Source organism: Solanum pennellii, chromosome 10 (assembly GCF_001406875.1).
Source record: "Solanum pennellii chromosome 10, SPENNV200".
NCBI lineage: Eukaryota > Viridiplantae > Streptophyta > Magnoliopsida > Solanales > Solanaceae > Solanum > Solanum pennellii.
The window spans coordinates 13873428-13896994 of NC_028646.1; the positions used below are offsets into that span (position 1 = coordinate 13873428).

The 23567-nt window shown below is 35.5% G+C and overlaps 2 pseudogenes; both read right to left on the reverse strand.

Moving 5' to 3' along the window:
- Positions 1-1588, reverse strand: part of LOC107001098 — a 39828-nt pseudogene extending 38240 nt beyond the window's left edge.
- A 62-nt stretch (positions 1589-1650) lies between these two features.
- LOC107001099 lies at positions 1651-23151 on the reverse strand (annotated as a pseudogene).
- Positions 23152-23567: the final 416 nt, after the last annotated feature.

Sequence of the window (23567 nt, forward strand, 5' to 3'; positions counted from 1 at the left end):
AATCAAAAAATTACATACATATTAAAACTACAAATTGCAATTTTTATGTGTAAATGTAGATGGTTTATTCAAGTTTACCATTGTTGACCATGTTTTCAATTTTAAAAGTAGATTATTTATCTTTTCCAAAATTTCAAAATGGCAATTTGTGAGTGGTCAATTTATTAAGATGAAAATTTATTCTCAAATAATTTAAGTAAAAAATAGCAAACATGACAACAAAATTTGTTCTTCTCAAAGCTAGTTTGAAGGTTGTAAAAAATAATATTGTCTGACAATTATCTACCTTGATCCAATTATCCAACAATTCAAGGGTATAATTGAAAAAAAATAAAGAGCTTTAATCCAAACACAAGATGTGGTGAGAAATAATGAACCAAATACTTAATCAATGTCCCCGTATTATTAATCTCTGCATTACTAATCCCTACATTACTAATTATTCTATTACTAATTCATGTGTTATTAATATTTGTACCAAACAAGCATAGTGTAAGCAAAAAATGATGGGGGAGAGCCCGAGGGGAAGAAACGCCCCGGCTATATATGAAGGGAGTTCCTCGAAAAAAATATGTGCAAGCATATATATGATGTGGATACACATCCAGGCAGATTGAAGCCTATGTGCAAGCATTTTTCATGACTTTGTTGATTTGGAATATTTATTTGATGTTATTTCACTGTTATTTATTGTTAATGTTTTTTGTGTCATCACTCATCTCATATTTTGTGTTATTTTTTATAAAAAAAATATCTTAAACAATTATAGTTTGATAAGAATAAATATATATTTAAAATATAAGTTAATTATATTTCTGTAATTAATATATTATCGGAAAAACTCGAGGATGAAAAATGTAAATTATATTAATTTGATTTTATTTATAAATTTTAAAAATACGATAAAAATAGTTTAATTTGATATTTGAAAAACTCAACTCAATTAATCATGTATACCCCTAGTGTCTACTTATGTGCAATATACTTTAAGATTCGAAATCATTTGCTAAAAGGAAGCAATCAAAACACCCTACACAAAAAGTATATCCTTTAGTTGATAAAATTACAACTAGTCAATCACTACCCTTCTTCTAAAATAATTCATTAATACCTTATAATTTTCAGTGCCTTAAATAGTAATACATCAATGCAATTTTACTAGTGAAGTTTGAAAAAAGGGACCTTGTGAAATAAAAAGGTAAATAACTGGTCATTTGAAACTTTTCATTATGAAGAAATTGATGATAGCTACTGTTCAAACTTAGCCTGCTTTTGTACCTGCATACTGAAGAGGAAGGAGAAGCAAAAGAAGGGAAGACATAGCAGCTTTTTTTCTGAGGTTTCAAACACGGCCAGACCCATAATAAGCAGGGAAACCACCGTCCGACCCATAACAAGTCTTACTAGGTGTGAAGAATGTGTATCTTTTGGCAAGTGCAAAGAGTTTCCGCATAGGAAAAGATACATCTTTATACCAAGAAAAATCTATATTTTTCTTGTCGATCATCAACAATATAGCAACAATATTCCCCATATTTTCCAGTTCAGAAATATAAAGATCCAATATGAGATGGAAGAGATTTGCCATATATATAGGCTACAAGTACAAAGGTTTTTTATCTTGAGGATGTAATTTCTGATGCAACTAAGCTAACAACACAAGGAGCTGAGCTTTGATGCAAGTTTTGCATTCTTGTAATCATCGCGGAGTTGAATAAACCTGAGTTTGCAGATAAAAGAAAGAATTCAGAAAATTATCCGCCTTAAACTTGTACAGCAAACAACCTTAAACAATATACAAGTCATTCAACCTTTTGTTACATTACTATTCAGAAAGAAAAAAATTAGTTATTAACAAAACCGAAGTGCGTTGGGAAAAAAACGGATAAATACAAAAATATATATGGTAAAAGTAATGTAAATAAAATGGAAAAATGATGACACCAAGAATTTTACGTGGAAAACCCTTCTAAATAAGGGGAAAAACACCCCGGGTCAAGAGGAGCAACTGATATTACTATAGTAAGGAATTTTACACTGTGTAGTCACGAATACAATACTCAAAGTCACTACCATACACTCACAAGGAAAAACACTCTTTTGGTTTCCACCTTATTAAATATCACTCACACTCTATTTTTCTTCATAGACTATTTTTCTTCTATAATCTATGGAATACCTCACTTTGCTCTCAAAATGGTTTTTCTCTCTAACTTGGTGTGTTCTACAAATGAGCAAGAATTCTCTATTTATAGAAGGATAAAATCATGCCTATGTCACTAATGACATAGGTAAATATAGCAAAGTCAAAAATGGTTACAAATCTTACCAATTTGTCAACCACCAAATCTTTTATTTTCAACTCTAATTACTATTCTTTTTTAACAATTGCTTGTAGCAATGAATAGCTAAAGTTGACCAAAAATGGTATGGGTTCAAGAAATCTCCCCCTCCAGTCCCATTTACTAGAAGAAGGTATCTTCATCTTCTTTAGAGAGAGCTCATACCCACAAGTTCTTTGAATAACTCGAACTTGTCTTTCGATATCGTCTTGTTTAGCATATCTGAAGGATTTTCACTTGTGTGGATCTTTTTGATGTGAAATGATTCACTCTCCACTTCTTCACGAATCCAATGATATCTGACGTCGATGTGTTTTGTTCTTGCATGGTACATGGAGTTCTTACTCAAGTCTATTGCACTCTGGATGTCACAATAGACAATATACTCATCTGATTCAAACCAAGCTCTTGAAGAAATCGCTTTAGCCATATCATCTCATTGCCGGCTTCAGTAGCCGCAATATACTCAGTTTCAGTTGTAGATAGCGCAACACACTTCTGCAACTTCGACTTCCATGATATAGCTCCCCTGAAAAAGTAAGCAAATATCCAGTGGTGGATTTTGTGTTATCAAGGTCACCTGCCATATCAGCATCGGTATAGCCTTTCAAAATTGGATTTGATGCTCCAAAACACAAGCATTCATCTGAGCTTCCTCTAAGATACCTGAATATTCACTTCACAGCTTCCCAATGCTCTTTTCCTCGATTGTCGAGAAATCTGATGATAATACCAACTGCGTGAGCAATGTCAGGTCTAGTGCATATACCATTGCATACATTAGACTTCTGACGACGGAGGAATATGGAACTTTGGCCATGTTCTCTTTTTCCTCCCTAGCTGTAGGACACATCTTCTTGCTCAACTTCATATGACCAGCAAGAGGTGTACAAACAGGCTTAGCATTCTTCATATTGAAGCGCTCTAGTACACGTTCAATGTACTTCTTCTGGGACAAATAAATTTTCCATTTATCTCTGAGACGAGTGATTCTCATGCCCAAAATTTGCTTGGCATGGACCAAGTCTTTCATAGAAAAAGACTTACACAACTCTTTCTTCAGCTCGTCAATCTTGGAAGTATTCTTGCCCACATCAACATATCATCCACATACAGCAAAAGGTTGATAAATCATTCTCAAAATTTTTTTTGCACAAATACACAATGATCTGAAGAAGTCTTTTTATAGTCTTTCTCCTCCATAACAGATTCTAACTTTTTGTACCACGTTCTAGGAGCTTGCTTTAGGCCATATAGACTCTTTCTGAGTTTGCACACAAAATTTTCTTTACCATCTACTTTGAAGCCCTCAGGTTGTTCCATATAAATCTCTTCTTCTAGATTACCGTGAAGGAAAGTCGTCTTCACATCCATCTGCTAAATCTCTAAATTAGGACTAGCAGCCAAACCTAGAACCATGCGAATCGAGGACATTTTCACACCAAGAGAAAATATTTCATCAAAGCCAATACTTAATTTGACCATATCCCTAACAACCAATCTAGCTTTGTATCTGGGCTTCAAGTTGTGTTCTTCAACTTTAGCTTTGAACACCCATTTGTTCTTCAAAGCTCTCATGCCCTTAAGATATTTTACCAACTCATAAGTGTGGTTCTCATGCAGAGACTTCATCTCATCTTGTATGGCTTCAATCCATAGATCATTGTGATCATCTTCCATGGCCTCCTTATAACATTCAGGTTCTCCCCCGTCAGTGGGTAACACATACTCATTGGGTGAATAAAGGGAGGAAGGAAACCATTTTCTTGTGGACCTACGAAGCGGAATATTTGATTCGTCCACAACTTCATGAGCAACATGATCATCAATAACAATATCATTGTTATTATCAACACTAACATGTTGATGAGATACATGATTCTTGGCGTCATAATGATTATCAAGCCCAACAACATCATGCACAGTTGTGTGAGGAACGTCATCATGATGAACTATACCATCAAAACTTGAAAATTCTACCTTCTCCGCTTTGTCAATATCTTCAATTGTTTGATTCTCCATGAAAATAATATCACGGTTTCTCACAAAATCATATAGCCTGTAACCAAATTCATCAAGGTCATATCCAATGAAGATGCACTGCCTTGTCTTGGCATCTAACTTAGACCTCTCATCTTATTGCACATGTACAAAGGCTTGCAACCAAATACTCTCAAATGGTCATAGTAAACATCCTTTCCATACAAACACTATTTGGTACATCACTTTGCAAAGCAACAACAGGAGATAGATTATTAACATGTGCAGCGGTCAATAAAGTCTCACCCCAAAATGAGTTCGGCAACTTTGCTTCAGAAAGCAAACATCTAACTCTTTCCATTAAGGTCTTGTGCATCCTTTCAGTACGAATACATTTCAGTTTCTTTTCAGTTTCTCTTTCAACTGAAGCCTGAAACTGCTTGAAGACATCTAACACTTGGTCTTTAAACTTCAAGACATAGACCCAAAGTTTTCTCGAGCAATCATCAATGAAAGTGACAAAGAAGAGTGCACCCAATGTTCTTTGTCTTCATCGGACCACATAAATCAGAGTGCACCAACTCAAGCAACTCTGTCTTTCTCGAAGGAGGATAATCCTTGAAGAAAACTCTATTTTGTTTACCAGACAAGCAGTGCTCACAATTTTCTAATTTAGCACTTTTGAAATTTGACAAAAAATTCTTCTTGGCTTGAACATTAAGTCATTTCTCACTGATGTGGCTACGTCTCTTGTGTCATAACGTTGAGGGTTATAGCTCTCAACCGCATTCACCATATCATCACAAGCATATGTCGTAGTCTAGTATAGACCACGACTTTGTTACCACGAGCCATAACTAAGGAACCCTTAATAAGCTTCCATTTTCCATCACCATTGGTACTAACATATCCTTCATCATCTAAAACACCACAGAAATTAGGTGCAAACGAACGTCAGGAGCATGTTTCACATTGTTCAAGGTTCCAAAATCACCAAGAGTATAGGAAGAGAAAATATCCGTTCTTTATGTCACATGAGATGCGGCACCAGTGTCCACAACCCGCTTGACTCATCACAAGCAATATTTATCATATCCTTCATCAAGGACAGTAACAAGATCTTTGATGGTAACAGTGGCTTGGCAATTTTCATTGCCATCTTCTTTAGCTTTCTCTTTGATTTTGTTTTCCCTGTTCAACTTCTTGCAGAACTTCTTTGTGTGCCCTTTCATGCCACAATGATAGCACTCAATATCCTTAAGTATGCATCTGAATTTGCTCCTACTTTGTTCTCTGTACTGAGAACCACGAATTTTGTTTCTCCCCATGGGGCTAGTTATCAGGACATCCGACGAAGAAGACCCTTGACTTTTCTTCTCATCTCTTCATTCAATACACTACTCTTGGCAGAATCTATAGAGATCTCACCATTCGGAGCAAAATTTGACAATGAAGTTCTAAATGTTTCCCAAGAGTCTGGTAGGTAATCAAGTAGTTGGTTCATGATCCCCTGAAAATTGTTCAGATGGTCTCGGAGAACCATCATGATACTTTAAATTCAACATCTGCTTTATTAAGAACATTTTGTTATTTCCAGTCTTCCGAGCATACAAACTTTCAAGATGCTCCCATAGGGTTCGAGCATGTGTCTCCCCAGAAATATGGTTCAACACATTATCGTCAGCCTATTGCCTAATGAATCCACAAACATGTATGTGCAACAGATTCCACTGTTCATCTGTTTTATTATCAGGTTTACAGATTGTTCTTGACATAAAGAAGATCTTCCATTTTCCCCTTCCGAATGACATAATTAACACCATTCAAAGTAACGATTCTACTTGTGTTGACTTCCATTGTTTTTCCCCAAAAAATATTGTTATCGCAAATCAAAGTAAATCTTTTCTGATGTGGAAGTTCAGACTGTGATGCAACCACAGAGCATACTCAGACTCTGATATCAGTTTGTCCGGAAAAACACGGATAAACACAAAACATATATGGTAAAATAAATGTAAATAAAATGAGAAAACAATGAAACCAAGAATTTTACGTGGAAAACCCTTCTAAATAAGGGGAAAAAATACGGGTCAAGAGGAGCAACTGATATTACTATAGTACGGAATTTTACACTGTGTAGTCATGAATACAATACTCAAAGTGACTACTATACACTCAAGAAGAATAACACTTTTGGTTTCCACCTTACTCAAATATCGCTCACACTCTATTTTCTTCATAAACTATTTTTCTTCTATAGTCTATGGAATACCTCACTTTGCTCTGAAAATGGTTTTTCTCTCTAACTTGGTGTGTTCTAGAAATGAGCAAGAATGCTCTATTTATAGAAGGATATAATCATGCATGTGTTACTAATGACATAGGTAAATATAGCAAAGTCAAAAATGATTGCATCTCTTACCAATTTGTCAGTCACCAAATCTTTTATTTTCAACTCCAATTATTATTCCTTTTTAACAATTGCGTATATCAATTGAATAGCTAAAGTTGACAAAAAAATGGGATGGATTCAACAAAGTAGACCTTTCACTTGAATACATTCATAACACAAAAAAAGAACATGAATATGTAAACATCTTAGTCACCTTTGAGCATCTTTCTTAATGCTTGGAGTTCCCTCAAACAACGGGCCTAGACTTTCAGGAGCAACAATAAACACATTCGCTATGCTGAAGCAAGAGTCAAAACAGGAAACATTAGAGGAAATTCAATTTTGTATGAGGCCTGAAATTTCGAGAAACCATGCAACTTACATTCCAAGTTGTTCAAATTTCTCGTCAACCTGAGGGGCATTGAAACTACGAACAAACTCTCCATATTCTGTTATGTCACGCTTCAAACGCAAGCCTCNACAAGCCTCCACTGCAAAAGTCAGAGAGATTTCGGTAGATGAAGCAACTTTCAACAGATGTGCATTACAAATAGGGGAATTTACCTAAATGTCAAACCAGATACCAAGCACAAAATTTTACGTTTTATGTTTCTCTAACAATTTATAGATGTAAGTTTTAATCCAGAGTGCTTTCTGGATTATGTATATTGTCTTCTTTGAGACATCTGCTTCCTTTCTTTCTTGTTCTTTTCAGGACATTATGATGTCCCTCGAGTTATAAAAACTTATTCTAGGAGACCAAAATAAATAAGTAAGAAACTTAGTAACTTTCATGAGACAGTTACACATTTAATGGGTGGTTTTTCCTGTAGAAATAGGGGCACGACAGTGGAAAAAAAGATACTTAGAAAATAAAGGAATTTTGGGAGAGTTTCTAGTCTCTAGAATGTCTAGAAAGGTTGTGATCTTTATGATTATATGACTAAGTTCATTATTGTCTTAGGATGTGATTTATCATATTAGTAGTGTACTCGTGATTGTTGTAATATCAGTGAATCTAGTGTGAGACACCAGTATTTGTTCCTTTATTTTGTATTTCATCAGTAAGGTCTATCAAATTGGTATTAGAGCAATAACGTTCAGGGATGGTCAGTAGAATGGAGAGACGAGTTGAACAAGTAGAGACAAGTTTGACAGGGGTAAGAGAAGATATCAGAAAACTGGAAGGATGGTTTCAAGAAATGACAGAAACTCTTGCTAGAATCGAAGCACAAGGGAGAACTATGATGGCAGAAGAATCCCCTTCTCAAACCAGATCTTTCGGAAATCAAGAAGAGGGAAGCAATGTCAACTGGGTTGGAGAAAAAGATGGAAAGAAGTTCCAGAAATTACAACTACCAGTTTTGTAAGGAGAGGATCCTTTGGGATGGATTTTCAAAGTTGAGCGATATTTTACCGTGAATGAAATTACTGAAGCGGAAAGATTACAAGCAGTAGCTGTTTGTTTGGATGGAAAAGCCTTAAATTGGTATTATTGGATGGAATCTCGAAAACAAATGTTAACCTGGGAGGACTCAAAAGAGAGTCGTTGAACCGATTTCATCATTCTCAAAAAATCAATCAATATGTTGTCTTAATGGGGTTGAAGCAGGTTAGCACAGTTACTGTGTTTCGTGAAGAATTTGACAAGGTCTCAGCAGGCATCTGATGGAATGTTATCTGGAGTATTTTTAAATGGGCTAAAAGAGGAAATTTGAGCAAAAGGATGTTGTTTCAGGCTCAAACCTTGAGGGAGATAACGGAGATGGCTCAAAAGGTGGAGGATCGAAATTATGTTTTGCAGGAAGTACAAGGTTTTAAATTTGATCAGGCAGAGGAAGTGCAAGTAATAAACCAGTTGGGTTTAGACCCAATTATCACCGAGTTGCAAACATTCTTGAATCTCGTGACTCAAGAGCCGGAGTAGCAAGTCGTAACACTGATTCACTAGTGCGTACTACCACAAAGTCGACTAGCTTCAACGGGACTGCAGTAGCAAAGTCTAAAGGACAATTCAAAAGGTTGTCTGATTCAGAATTTGCCCGAAAAAGAGTGTTAGGGTTATGTTTCAGATGTGATGAAAAATTTGGCCCTAATCATCGTTGTAAAAATAGGAAGCTTAACCTATTGATTATCTCAGAGGCACCCAACACTGATGAAGACAAAACAGAGGAATTCTTTGAGTCTATAGGAGAAGATGTAGTTGAAGGGGAAATGAAAGGTACTATGATGGTGTTGAATATGAATTCAGTTGTGGGCCTTACAGGAGGTACAACAATGAAACGTGTGGGGAAAATTCATGGACACGATGTCATATTTTTGGTCGATAGTGGAGGTACCCATAATTTTATATCATCCACCCTCGCTCATCATCTGTAATTACCTATTAAGAAGACCAAATGATTTGAAGTAACAATTGGTAATGGTTAGCTGGTTTGTGGGAGTGAAGTATGCAAAAAGGTAAGGATAGACGTGCAAGGAGTCCAAATCAACCAACAATAATTTCTATTTGAATTGAGGGGAATTGATGTAGTATTAGGGATGGAATGGTTAGCCACATTACGAAAGATGAGGGTGAATTGGAAACTTTTTACCATGAAATTCAAAGATGTAGGAAGATTGGTGTCGCTTCGAGGGGGTCGGTCCAGAGATGGTTCGAACAGTAGTGTCACTGAAACCCATGACTAATTTCTTAACGAAAGGAAACCAAGGATTTCTGGTCGAGATGAATCAGGTAACAATAACAAAAGATGTAGCAGCTGTATTCATTAAGGAAGTGGTTAAATTTCATAGATTTCCTAAGTCTATTGTGTCTAATCGTGACCGTGTGTTCATAAGCCACTTTTGGAAGGAACTATTCAAGCTAGAAGGCACTACCTTAAGGTATAGCTCTTTTGATCATCAAGAAACTGATGGGTAAACAGATGTTGTGAATAGGAGTTTAGAAACATATCTCCGTTGTATGGCAGGAGAAAATCCTAAAGAATGGTCCCACTGGTTATCTTGGGCTGAGTATTGGTTTAACACATCCTTTAATAGATCTGCAGGTATGACACCCTTTAAAGCATTATACGGAAGGGATCCATCATCAATTTTTCACATGAATGACACTACTTTTGCGGTTGAATAAGTAAATGAGCATGGGCGTACTAGAAATCTGATCTTAACCGAACTCGAAGAACATTTGTTACAAGAACAACAATGAATGAATAATCAAGCTGATCGACATCGTAGAGAACTGACTTTTGAGATTGGTGAATTAGTATATCTTAAACATCGGCCCTACAAACTACGTTCTTTGGCTAAGAAGATCAATGAAAAACTCAGTCCCTGTTTTTATGGTCCTTACAAGATTCTGGAAAAGATTGGTCCCGTAGCTTATCGGTTGGAGTTACCAGTTGGAACACGCATTCATTTAATGTTTAATGTTTCACAGTTGAGATAATGCTTGCTTCGAACTACTTCTGCTCAAAACCTACCTCCATTTCTTACCCAAGAATTGGAGCTTCAAGTTGAGCCTGAGGCAGTGAGACAGATCAGGAAGCTAATCAATGGAAAATTGGAAGTGCTAATCAAGTGGAAGAACCTATCAGACTTTGACAATACTTGGGAGGAATATGCAATCATCGATCAATAATTTCTGGACTTTCACCTTGAGGACAAGGTAATTCTTATAGGGAAGGGTAGTCATGAGACAAGTTACACATTTAATGGTTCGTTTTTCCTATAGAAATAGGGGCAGGGCAGTGAAAAAGAAGGATACTCAGAAAATAACGGAAAGGAATTTTGGGAGAGTTTCTAGTCTCTCGAATTTCCATAAAGGTTGAGATCTTTATGATTATATAACTAAGTTCATTATTGTCTTAGGATGTGATTTATTACATTAGTAGCGTACTCATGATTGTTGTAATATCAGTGAATCTAGTGTGAAATAGCAGTTCTTGTTCCTTTATTTTGTATTTCAGCAGTAAGGTCTATCACATTATTGATCTGTTCATATTCTAAAACATTGCCTTGCTTTATTATCTCCTCAGTCGAAGACTTTTACTTCTTGAAACTACAAGGACTTTATGCTTGTGCTATCCCTTCAGATGAAAAAATTGATGCCCCAATTATCAGAGTGCATATAACTCAAAGTACATTTGATTTTATGCTCTAGAGCTAAAATCAAGCCTTTTATGTTCTCCATATATATGCACTGCTCACATGAATCCATATTTCATGTAATCTAACACAAATAAGTCTTGTCATAACTTTCTCACGAATATGCTAACATTTAACAAAAAATAACTTTATTTTTATGATCTAGTGCAAAAACCAGCATTTTTATGTTTGTTTATACTTGCAATGCTCTCAGGAATCTATCTTTCCTGCAATATGACCACAAAGAAAATGATTTTTCAGTTTTGGATGTGAAGGGCAGGCTTAGGCTTATTAAGGTCAAAGGCTTCATTTGTGAGGCAGTGAGAGGATGTGTGATCGATTTGTTTTTCCCTTCTAACTGATCTGCTGTGTGTCACATTGCGTTATTCATAGAGGAAGAAGGCCAAGTCCTTGCTTGTTCGACAAAGTTAGGTCTTTTCTTGCTTTTATGCCTACCATCATATACCACAATTATCTTAGAATTCGACATAAATGATGTGGCAATAGCTGCAATACCTGTACCAGTCAACCTTTATATATCTAGAAACTACTAAAATTTCTTCTGCTGCTGCTGCTACTAAATCGAATGAACTAGAGAAAGGAATTACCTAGGATTGAAAGTGAACTTTTGCCAATGGTTAAGCAACCCCTTGTGCAAGCGATTCCCCTATAAGAACATTTTTAAAATAGACAAACATAGTATCAATATAAGAAATTCTGGCAAAGAAAACTAAATACAGAATCAATAAGTTCCAGATAATTTAGACACCACTGAATAACCCGACACGACAGAAATACATAGCACTAAAATGGATGCAGAGACAAGTTTCAATTTCTTCCTACCATTTGCACAACAAATATGTGTATGCACAAACTAACCATGTGTATATTCTTAGCAGATCAATATCATGGGTGGTTTTGTTAATTGGTGGTCTTTGAGAGTTACAGGCTAGGACATTTCTAAAGGTAAATTCAGTTGATTATACAATTTCGGACAAGCTACCAAACAATTTCCAGAAACAGAACTCTCTGAAACTATAAAAATGACCGATTGGGTCAAGGATCAGTTATCGTGCGTCTAGAAACAGCATTAACCTTGAAATTACAAGAAGATAACTTTACCTAACAGATAAAAAAGAGATGTGATAGATCTGATAGAATGCCTTTAAGAATACGAAGCGATGGGTTTCTTTGTCTCTATTGTAAATACTTTTGATAGCACTTTCTTGGTGCTATCTATAACACACTCAACCTTTCTTGGGAAAAAAGGTACTTGAGAGAAGATTTCCGGCATCAAGGTTTTGGACGAAAAATAATAGTCACAGCAATAACAATAGTAACATACCAGTTCAGTCAGGAAGGCTTGTTTGTTTAGCCCTTCCAGTCCAGTGAATGCCGACTCAAGCACACGGGAAAGGTATGCAACAACACTGGTTGTAGATATAGTATTAGTATACTGTTAAAATGAAACTAAATGATTGCCAAAAAATACGTAAATTCCAAAGATCTTAAAATATACTACGCCAGATATAAAGAGGAAAGCAATCACAAGATCAACTGAAATTTCATACTTGGATATGTTCTTGATGTTTCGAGAATTCATCTTTCTATAAAAAAGACTAACATATGTGCATCTTCTAATTAATATAGGGATTCACCATGCACAAGCACTTGTTGGCCGATGGTCAGGGATAATGCCATCATCAGGTGATCGATAATCTGTTGCCTTTTGTTCAGTTGAAAGTAGCCTTTCTACCTGAAAGCATTCAAAGGCGAACATGATGTCAAACAAAATGTTTGGTTTTAGAGGATAGATGAAAGAGTTGGAAAACATTAAGTGGCTTGTAAAAGTGACCAATGAGATACTTTGCCTAGGGAGAATAAGTGTCCCACATATAGCACTTATCAAGCCTATACAGAAGAATAAATATTCTAAATCACAAACCTCTGCTATGACAGTTTCAATTCACTGTTGAAGACCCTTACAAGCAACACTCTCTGCACGTGACATAGCTGTTGCCATTTCTTCACTGGAAGCAGCATGAGCACCATCCACAGGAAGTAAACGCCGCGATATGGAGTTCACAAAATACTAAAGAAAACCAGGAGTTAAGTGCAATTGAGTTAAAGCTACATCTACATAAATTTAAATTGACTCCACTGGCATCAAAACAACCCACTTGCTGCAAAATAGCCACACTGCTTCCACAACGTTGCACAGATGCCATGAAAGATTTGAAACTGCTTTCACCAGCAGCAGCTGCATTTTCTGCCTATATAAAACCAATCATACAACAAGACAGCTGGTCGCTTAACATTTAGATGTATAAAAAGTACAAAACTCTAGATCAAAAGAAAAGACTGGAATAATTACGGCAGAAGCAGCTGCTGCAGCAACTCTTCGGCTAACACTAGTTCCCAGCAAGTGTTTTTCCCTCAAGGCAGCAGCCTCAGTAAGGCCTTCTCTGGCTCTTTCAAGACCTCCTATTATGTATTGACTGACCTGCAAAAGTCTAGAGTGAGAAAAACAATTGTACCATAACTACTGTAACGCGTCTTTCCAAATTAGTAGGGTCTGGTAAGATGGAACCTCAACCACTCAGCTCTATTTGTCCTGTTTCATTACCCAATAATTTGTCCTAAACGGGTTATCAAATGACTAGTGATCCTCTAAACCATGTACTTATTTGTGCATCAAAATATAAATTCTACCCGAACTAAAAGGATTCTTGTCAAACACCAGACCTGTTGTTAGTAAACCCAGGATGAGGACAACAATGTAAGTGTTCCACTAACAAACACTAGACCTGTTCTTAGTAAACCCAGGATGAGGACCCAATGTAAGTGTTCCACTAACAAACACCAGACCTGTTGTTAGTGAACCCAGGATGAGGACCCAATGTAAGTGTTCCACTAACAATTTTATTCATTTTGTGGACATGTTGAGGCTTGGAGGCTAAACATTGCGTCCATATATAATTACAGATTTCATTAACATTCTGGAGAACTTACCTTTTAATTTGGTAAGTATCCTCTGCACGCATAGCACAACCTTAACATTTCTCTATTCCAGTGAACCTACTTTAATTATGTCATGCAACTTAATCTAGATGAATTGACTGCATATAGTCATCTCACTCCTTTCTTCTTGTGTTGGCTAACTTAGAGTCTATATGATTTTTGGTTACTTCTACTTTTCCTAAGACCATTACTCTTGAGTGCTTCTCCATGGTTCAAACTTTTGGTTTGAATTCGCTTTTTTAGGGCTTTCGGCGATTAAAACAATAACTTCTGCAAATAACATACTCCAGTGAATCCCATTTTGTATATTATTGATACACTCATTCATAACTAGGGTAAAAAAGTAATGTGCAACCAAAGATTTTGGGAGATTTGCTCGTCTCCTCCCACTCTTATAACACCTGTCAAAGCTCTTTTATCCCACAATAAAGCAAAATGATATTACCAAAGTTTAATGTAATTTAGCTTTCATCATCGGAGATGTTTCTATACAAATGCTAGATATTTCCACAGGCAAAAGCAAACAGTGAAAATAGAACTCCTTATTCTGCATTAGAGATATTGCTTACATGAATTCTAAACATGCAGAAGACTACAGATATATATATAGAGGCACACACACAAACACATATTTTAGATATATGTCACATAAGATATATATTGTACCTTCTATGAATTTCATACTTGATTAATTCATGCTCCCAGTGACATGATGAAAGAACCCAAAGACGGCAACAATTGAAACAAACTATAAATGTAAAAGGAGGTGATGAACTTACTTGGTCTAGAAGGCATGTGAAAATAGGTTTAATGCTAGCAGCAAGTGCAGCAGGCTGTATATAAGAGGTATAATCAATTAGCTAATCCCTGCAGGTTTTTATCTACTAAAGTATAACAGTCAACAAATAGATCATCAAGTTAGGAGAATGGCCTAAAGACGTGTACCAGCGGCAGAAGACACTAAAAAAAGATAACTACAACATACTTGATTACTACATGCCACATTGTAACTTTACTTGGCAAATATGGTATACATTATTGAACTTATATTGAATCTAATGGCAGTGCCTTCAGTTTAAAACAAACAGTAATAAGTTGTCAAGGAGAAGAGATAAGGATCAGATGTAGGCATGGAGAAGAATTTCATGATGTATATTTTGGACCGTTTGGCTAGAAAGATATCACATGTGTTTCAAGATAAATCAGATTCCTGTTTTGCCAAAAGTTGGAAGTCTTTTTACAAATAAAAGTTTTTTCTGTAGGATTAGAGGTTGATGTGAAGGAATGGTTGTAAATGACATTGATACAGTACTGGATTTTGTCGATTGCCTACATTCTTAAGTGACGAATCTAGATGTTTTGCATAAAATCAGAACAGTCTTGTTGCTAAGGTCTTCTGTATAAAATTTATATTACTTACTAAAGAAAGTATGGAGAAGATTCTCACTCCCTCTGTATGTATGTCAACTATAGCTCTTCAACTATTCAACTAACCTGTCAATGCACTAAATAATTTACTACTGTGCTTAGGGAAATCTCCGCATACATGATATCCAAAGTAGAGGAACTTACGCAATCACTACCAACAGTCATATGGATAAACATCTTTTCAATCTAAATTCTAATCTGACTAGCCTAAAGCATCTTTTTAATAGAATAGGTCAAAAATTCTACTGGACATGAAAACGAACATGATGTGAATGAATCTACTCCGGCACAAGCCTTGATACAATAACTAGTTCCTTTTGATTTTCCAGCCAATGGAAAAAAACTGAAAGATGATGAAGGTACAGCTTCAGCAACATCTTGGAACATGTCATATATACCTGTAAGTAAAACAAACTGCATCTGGATATTGCTTCTTCGTTCCAACGAACAAACTCTGTTACCACAGTGACAGAAATTTCCGGGTTAGAAAGTACTATTGAAGCACCTTTTGAGCGTCCAATTGTCCCAGACGACTCAGAGCTGGATAGCTGACTTTCACTACGCAGTTCATCCATCTGCAAATTAAAACAAGAGGTCTGTTCAAAATTGTTCAAGAGAAGGCCACCAGAATGATATGTTACAGGTGGAACACTTTCATAAACATCTATAAGTTCAGAAAGTTGTTGGGCACCTATTGTTACAATAACATTGTGGACCTTCAATATTGTTTAACGCTCTCCAGAAACAGGTAGCCTTGTCAGCTAGTATACCAAATTTCATGCAAGCTAAGTTTGATTTGGTAAGAGCCTATGTGGAGCAAAGATTTTGCAATTTACATGGCACCTACTAGGTGCTTTGGAACAGAAATATTTCAAGGTTCCCTAGAACCAGAAAATTGACAAGCAATAATTTCTTTACTTCATTTAGGAGTTCTGATTGTTTTCATTGTGGAAATAGCTTCTTCCAAAACTTCCTTGTTTTACCTAAGCAATAGACAGAAAGGAGTGCCTTAAACAAAAACTAGAATGATGAGACTGTTCAGAAGAAGAAATTGTTACAAACCTTAGCTTCGTAAAGTTTTTTAAGAGAGGCTTGCTCGCACTCTATGTATATATCTTTGTGTGGTAGAAACAATGATTCAGTCAAACCTGAACCAGAAGAAAATGGAGATCACAAATATAATTGACATAAACAAAGCTAGTCCAACAAATTATAAATGGAAATAGCCTATGGTCAAAACCATCTAGATTGACCTCGTGGTAACAACAGAAGTGAGTATCTTCAGGAAACTGATTCTAGTACTCAAATGAACCATGGTAATAAACCACAGTAAGTAACCTAACAGGACTAGAACATTTTCTATAATATTTGGAACTGAAGTTAGATGTAGAAACAATCTTAGCAAATTACAAGAAACATAATACTTCAAGATTTGATATAGACTCGCATGTATTTGCTGTTTTTCTTAAACAGGTAAAGGAGAAAAATGAGTCTACAATATTAATTGATCATTAATATCGGAAGCAGTACATGCTTCAACGACGGAAAAGAACAAAACTTGGGTGTCAAGACTTCTCTTTTATTAAGAACCTGGCCTTTTAGCAATACCTAATACTCAAATTTCTTCAAGAATCTGTATTTCCCTCCCACTTTTGCTGAACACCCTGTCATCCTTTATCTCTTCTTTTTAATTTCCTCTCTCCGTGAAGTGCATAATATGCCCATAATAGACAACTCTTTATTTCTTCAGAACCTTGTCATTAACTGTCCTAGTAGACAGAGATTTCAGAATGAAAACTCATGAGGCTTATATCACGCATTTACATGTCTCTTTAAGGTAAATCCTTAAAATACCAGCATGTTCGCCAAATTAAGCAGTCATATGCAGATCTTGGCACATTCCACCTCTGTTTTATAGCACATTTATAACATTTTAAACAGCTATATTAAGGTAATAATGATATGGAACAAAGGTTCATTTCATTTCTACCTTCAACATCCAAGTCACCACATCCGACACTTCGCAACTCCTTATCAAACTCTTGTGTCTTCTCATATGCGACAGCCAGCAATCTGAGATACTGAACATTCAAAGGCAACAAAAGAGTCAGCCAAAGGCCATATTTTCCTCTTCTAATAGAAATGAACAATCTCTGAAACATCACTTACTAATACAAGTCCGCCTTCTGCCATGGGAGGTGGGTTAACAAGAGATGGTTTCAGTAGGAGCTTCTCTAGAAATTTTGGAACACGATCCTCCAAGACACGCTGTTCATAACCTCAATCTATTAGTTACCAGTTCCATAATTGCATTTTTTCGTGGAAACACTAAGCACTTTACTGGAATGGAAAATATCAGGCAGACAAATTGGAGGATACTCAAGGCGATAGAAATTGTTTTTATCTAAATTAACTGGTGCACGTCCACAGATATGTTAGTCTTTATATGCATATATTGTTAAAGCTCTGCGACGACAAGCCTGAACTAGCTTTCTTTTGCTGCTGCAGCACCATCATACAAACACAAGATAGACAATAACTGCCTCAAGCACACCATAAGTAGTTATCAACCATACCTGAACTAATATCGACATTACATCTTTAGGGGAAGGGAAAACTGCTGCTATAGTGGCTGCTTCTTTTCGCACCGTGTCTGGAAGAAACATAATGTGTTAAAATTCAAAAGGCATGCATTTAGAAGAGAAATGTTGTTTTATAAACTTCAACAAAAATAACCTGCAATTTTTTTAAACATTGAAGAAAGGCCATGAGCAACATTGCTAGGGCTGGGTTGGGCACCCTCATCACCAAGGACCAATTTAGCATCTGCATTCATCACCGCAACATCAAACATGGGACGTAATCCCACGTAGTGTTGCATGGCACTGGTACCCCTGTTAAACTGCTTGGAGAACGAATATGTCAAATTATAAAGTGGTCTTTTCAATAGAAAACACCAAGAATCAGGTCCAAATTCCAGAGAAAAGATAAAAAAACTTTCACGTTATCCCCTGTTTACAGGAAGTTTAAAAGAGATTTAACATGAAGTACTTATGACAGGTCTACTGAAACAGCTTAATTTACCTGTGACAAAATTTTACCATATTCACCCATTGTAGATAAATCACGCTTCTGTGTAGCCGTATCAAATCGAGCTAATAATCTGTTTTCCAAGGCTAGCAGGTCACCAAATAAGAAGACTACTTAGAATGTCCTTTAAAATGAAAAAATGAATATGACATCACAGGAAAGACATAAAATAAATGTCAACAAGGAGCACATTAGCTAGCTAAAACCATCAGAAGAAAACAAAAGCTAGGCGTCCAAACAGCGAATGTAAAAATTGAGGACTATGTTTAGTACGTCTTTAGATCTTAAAATGCAGTACTATGTGCCCATATCAAAAAATCCATTTGAGACTACAGAGAAATTACACAACTGATGTTTACTATGATCAATTTTTACAAGTTAAAACAGAACTAGCTACTTTTCCCCGAGAAACTTTATGAAAATTAAAACGAGAAACCTGAGAATGAACTAAAGGTATTTGCAACTCTTTACCCTTTTAAGGTATAGTCTTCTAATATGATATGTCGTATTTACATCATTGTGCAAAATTTTAGGAGTCAGAGCAATATGGTCATTGAAGGAGCTAGATCATAGCATTTTAGCATGCATTATTGCTCTTACTTAAACAACAGATGTTTAATTGGCCTCTTTCCTTGTTCTAATTATTCTTATGGATTCAGATGCACCAAATGAACATCCGTTTATCCCTTTATTAAGTTGTCCATACATCTTCCTAGATGAAAAAACAGTAAAGAGACATGAAAAAGAGTAAGAGATTGATGTTACAAGTTTCAAAGATACTGTTCCTGTTCATTGGTCTGAGACTTGCTTCATGCTGGACTACACACAGCATAAGGACCTCATGGCTCATAATTGAAAATCCTTGTGGTTTAAGTCTTGGGAACTTCTATTGATTTCAAACATGTTTTTCATACCAGACCAGAACATCATTGATGTCAAATAAAGATTAAAATTGAAAAGATTCCTCCCCCGTCCCAATTATATGACACTATTTCCTTTTTAGTTTAATCCCAAAAGGGACACCTTCTATATTTAGTAACAATTTGACTTGAAACGTATACCCTTAATGAGATGAGTCACACAAATATCTATGGCTTATTCTAGACAACACGTTTCAAAAGTCTTCGTTTCATTCTTAAGCTCCGGGTCCTATCAAACACCTTCCCATAAATTGAGACGGAGGGGGGGATAATTAGATGAAAATTTATTGTTTAGTGGTTCGATCTTCAAGATAGATCTCATGGGTAATAAAAAAGCAGGTCTTATTGCTTGGTGCCTGAAAGAAGAACTACCTAAGCAAACAAAACACTCAACCTGTTTTGCACCTAGAAATTTCCTAAGAAGTTTGTTGTAGAGTTCCCAGAAGGTTCTTAATGCTTCAGATCTTTCTACCAACAAATAACCTACTTCTGCTCTACTTTTTTTATCAACACAAGTTCAATCATATATTATGCACCTCTAAAACTTCAGATTCTCCATTTCTCGGGGTGGTAGTTTGTGAAAAACTAGCTAGTCAAGAAGAACAGAAGTTTCAAACACAGCTTTAGCATAAATCCATGAGGATCAGTAAAAAATCAGTAGTTAAAGAAATAAGTAGTTCGCTGTTGTACCATTGCAGTACTCCTGGAGGTTTGTGATAGCAACTTCCAATCCTATATGTGAAGTTTCATTTCCAACAGCAGAGGAGACCATTGTTTTTTGTCTTCCAATATCTTCATCAGCAAATGATCCTGCAAATTACTTAAATGTGATTATATCTGGGGAAAAATCATATTGTTACACAATTGAGGATGAAAACAGATTCTCTAAGGTGAAAGATATACAATTAATCACTCAAAGGCTTCTTTTTAAATGACAAAAGAAAAATGTAAATGCAGGAACAAAAATTCTCTGTTGCTCCAATCTTCTAGACCAAGTACAGGAACCAGGATTAGATCATTGTTTTTAATGGTATAAACAGGAGAAGCTAAATTAGTGGACGATTAAATGTCTTTGAATATCCTCGTCCATCGACGGACTTGGTGAGAAGTTAATATTTTAGTGTACTTATTGACAATTAGAACCAAAACCTTATGCAGTATCACCAATGGGAGATCAGACAGTTAATAAGAGAATAACTTAATAACCTGAAGCAACCCAGCGGTCAAGTTTCTCCGTCCGGTGTAACTCTCAGGAAATCCCACCACCCGTCCAGAAAAAGTAAAAATACAGAAATGACCCAACCTTGTATCAAGTATTCCCATTTTGATGATTCTCCAAAGGAAACCGGTAAACCATTTCAAAGTTATCAGAAAAAAAAATGAACCTAAATTTTAAGTTCTCTTAATTATTTTTGGTGATGACATGATAGTAGTTAGATGTTACTGAAGAATTTGAGAAGAACAGGCTTATTTTGTATGTCGGTATGCCTTTACATCCCATGGGTAGGTTTATTAATTCAATAAATCCTATATCTAATTCAGGGACGTCAATCAAAGGAAATATTATATTCCTATAACTACTAAAGGAAAAATAGTCGCCTAAAATCATGCTAATTGATTAACAGCATCAACACCTCGAAAGAAGCCGGAGGTACTGCTTAATCAGCTACTCTGAGGCTAGGTGAAACTGAAGAGTGTTAACCAATAATGGAAAATACGAGAAGGAGAGAAAGAGAGAAATTCAAAAGTGGTAAAACGAAAATGATATGCCTTAAATCCGTAGGTAATAAATAGTATAGTTAAATAACGGAAAAAATGATAATGGAGTAAACGCTTAAAATGATTGTGTCATTACAGCATATCCTAATTTGCACCAACTTGAGATAGATAAGTTGTCTGAGAGTCAGAAACACAGAGCTTTCTCAGGTTATAAATAGCTAAATGAGGAAGAATATTAATAATTGATAATTTTTTTTAATGAAGGCATCTAATTCTTGGTGCAAGTGTAAAACGAAAATATTACACCGTTAATAATAACAATGGACAAAATATCCCCCTTATTTTTTGTTGGCAAAGAAAGATCAGACAGAAACTAGAAAGCAGAAGTAAAGGAAAAAAGTCAAGAGTGATAAGCAGGGTTATTACCTTTTGACCTGGTTGCAAGTTATCTAGTTTGACCTTAGAATAGTCAGCTCAACCAAAGATAATAAAACAAAAATTGGCAAAGAATTTTCACATTTACAATTCTTAGAATATCCAAGGAATGGTAATGAGCATTACTTAATTTCTGGGCAATAGAAGCAGCTTCAGCGACACGGTTATCATCAATGAATAAAGGAGAAAGTTGTGTCAGGTCTCCTGCACTTCTATTGAATTCCATCAAGTACTGCTTGAGGGAAGTCAATTTATTCCATCAATTTTTTATAAAGAACAGACGCAAAAAAAAAAGATCCATGAGTGAAATGACTTTTAGATGGTTACAAGTTTACCTTTATGAGCTCTATCGTCTGACTAGCAGATTCTCTCTGAGTATCTGCACTCTGAGAGGAAACAAAGGTTATTAATGTACAAAGTCAGTCTAAAATAACTTGAAAAACAGATTTATCTGGGGAAATTGAATTTTTTAGAAGAAATGTCTTTCTATTGTCTGCTCATTCTTTTAATGGACGAAGCACACTTAAGTCTGGAGTACCAAACTTCAATTGAAGATCAAGAACCAAATGTTACTTTCTTACTTATGTTACAAAAGAAACAATCAGATAAAAGTAAACTAATTTCTTATAATTACACTAGAAAAGACCTAAACAGTCTAAGTAATTAAGAAGAGATAGCATTTACCTGCAAGTGATCTCCTATTTTGGCAGCAGTATGACCGACACTTGATATACGTGAATCCAGACGTGCAAAGCTACCAAACAAACCATCTACACCTTTTTCCAGCTGCACATTTTCTAATACTCATAAAAGCTATGCTCAAGGCTTTCAGAAGATCAATGTGAATAAAGAAGCTCCATTTAACACCAAAGATACTAAAGACGATTACAAGTATAACATAAGCAAAAGATGGAAAATGAAAAACCAAATGTCTATCCTGCTTTACCGAGACAAATGTATTAAACATATCAAGTGCATTTTCACATCATAGGATGACAATTAAACCAGGTCATCATTTCATTCTTCGATTATTCAATATTCAATTCTAGTTCCATGACCCCATGTTCATCATCTCAAATAAAGAGAAAGTTTCGCATTAAACTAAATTATACAAAAAGTACTGACTGACCTCAGCAAGTGTCTTACGGTGCTTCAAGTCTTGAACAAGAACTTCTTTTGTGAGATTGCTTAATTTTGCATCAACCTTAATAGCAAATCAGAGACAAAGGGGTTTTAGTTAAAAACTCTCGAGAATGAACAGTAGATATGACATAACGATATACCTGTCTTTTTTGTTCCACCAATTGTGAACTAGAATTCTTAAACAGAGATAACAAGGCATCAACTTCAGGAAACAATGGGCTTGAAAGTAACTTTCCTGCATTTGACATTGATGGTGCCCTCATATGCCCATTCGATATTCCATCAATGTTGCCATGACCTTCTAATGAATCTACTTCTTTTTCGAGACACGAAGGCAATACCTCAGTTACCAAATTACCAAACGTATCATCAAATGAAAAATCGCCCTGCATTAGACACACACATTCAACATGGCTATTTAAACAAATTACTACTATAATTATGTTGCATTGTAAATAATGATCATCACCTTTAAATCATCTACATCATGAGCAAGTGGAGTACGGTTGGATTGTGCTCCGTCTCTAATCTCTTTCATGACTAGTACAAATATGGATTAAGAAAAATGTCAAAACCCCATTTCCAATTTTAATAATAACTAAACCTATAATTAGCCTATAAATACATATACACTACTATGTAAAAATCATTAAAATAACTTCAGTTTTTATTCTTACCTTACTGAGTGTAATGTAATTCTTCTTCTTCAATAACAACAATTGCTGCAAGTAAAACAATGTGTAGAAATTAATTGAATCTACAAAAAAGTTACGAGTCTTGCGGTATTTCTAATACTATTTCAAAAAACAATTGAAAACCTCCCACGTGTTTATATAAATTTAAGGTGTTTTGCTTATCAAGGAGCAAGGGGAAAATATTTAATTATATTTTAATAAAATAACATAATCTATATTTATATTTTTTTTGGGAGACATCCATATTTATATTACTTTA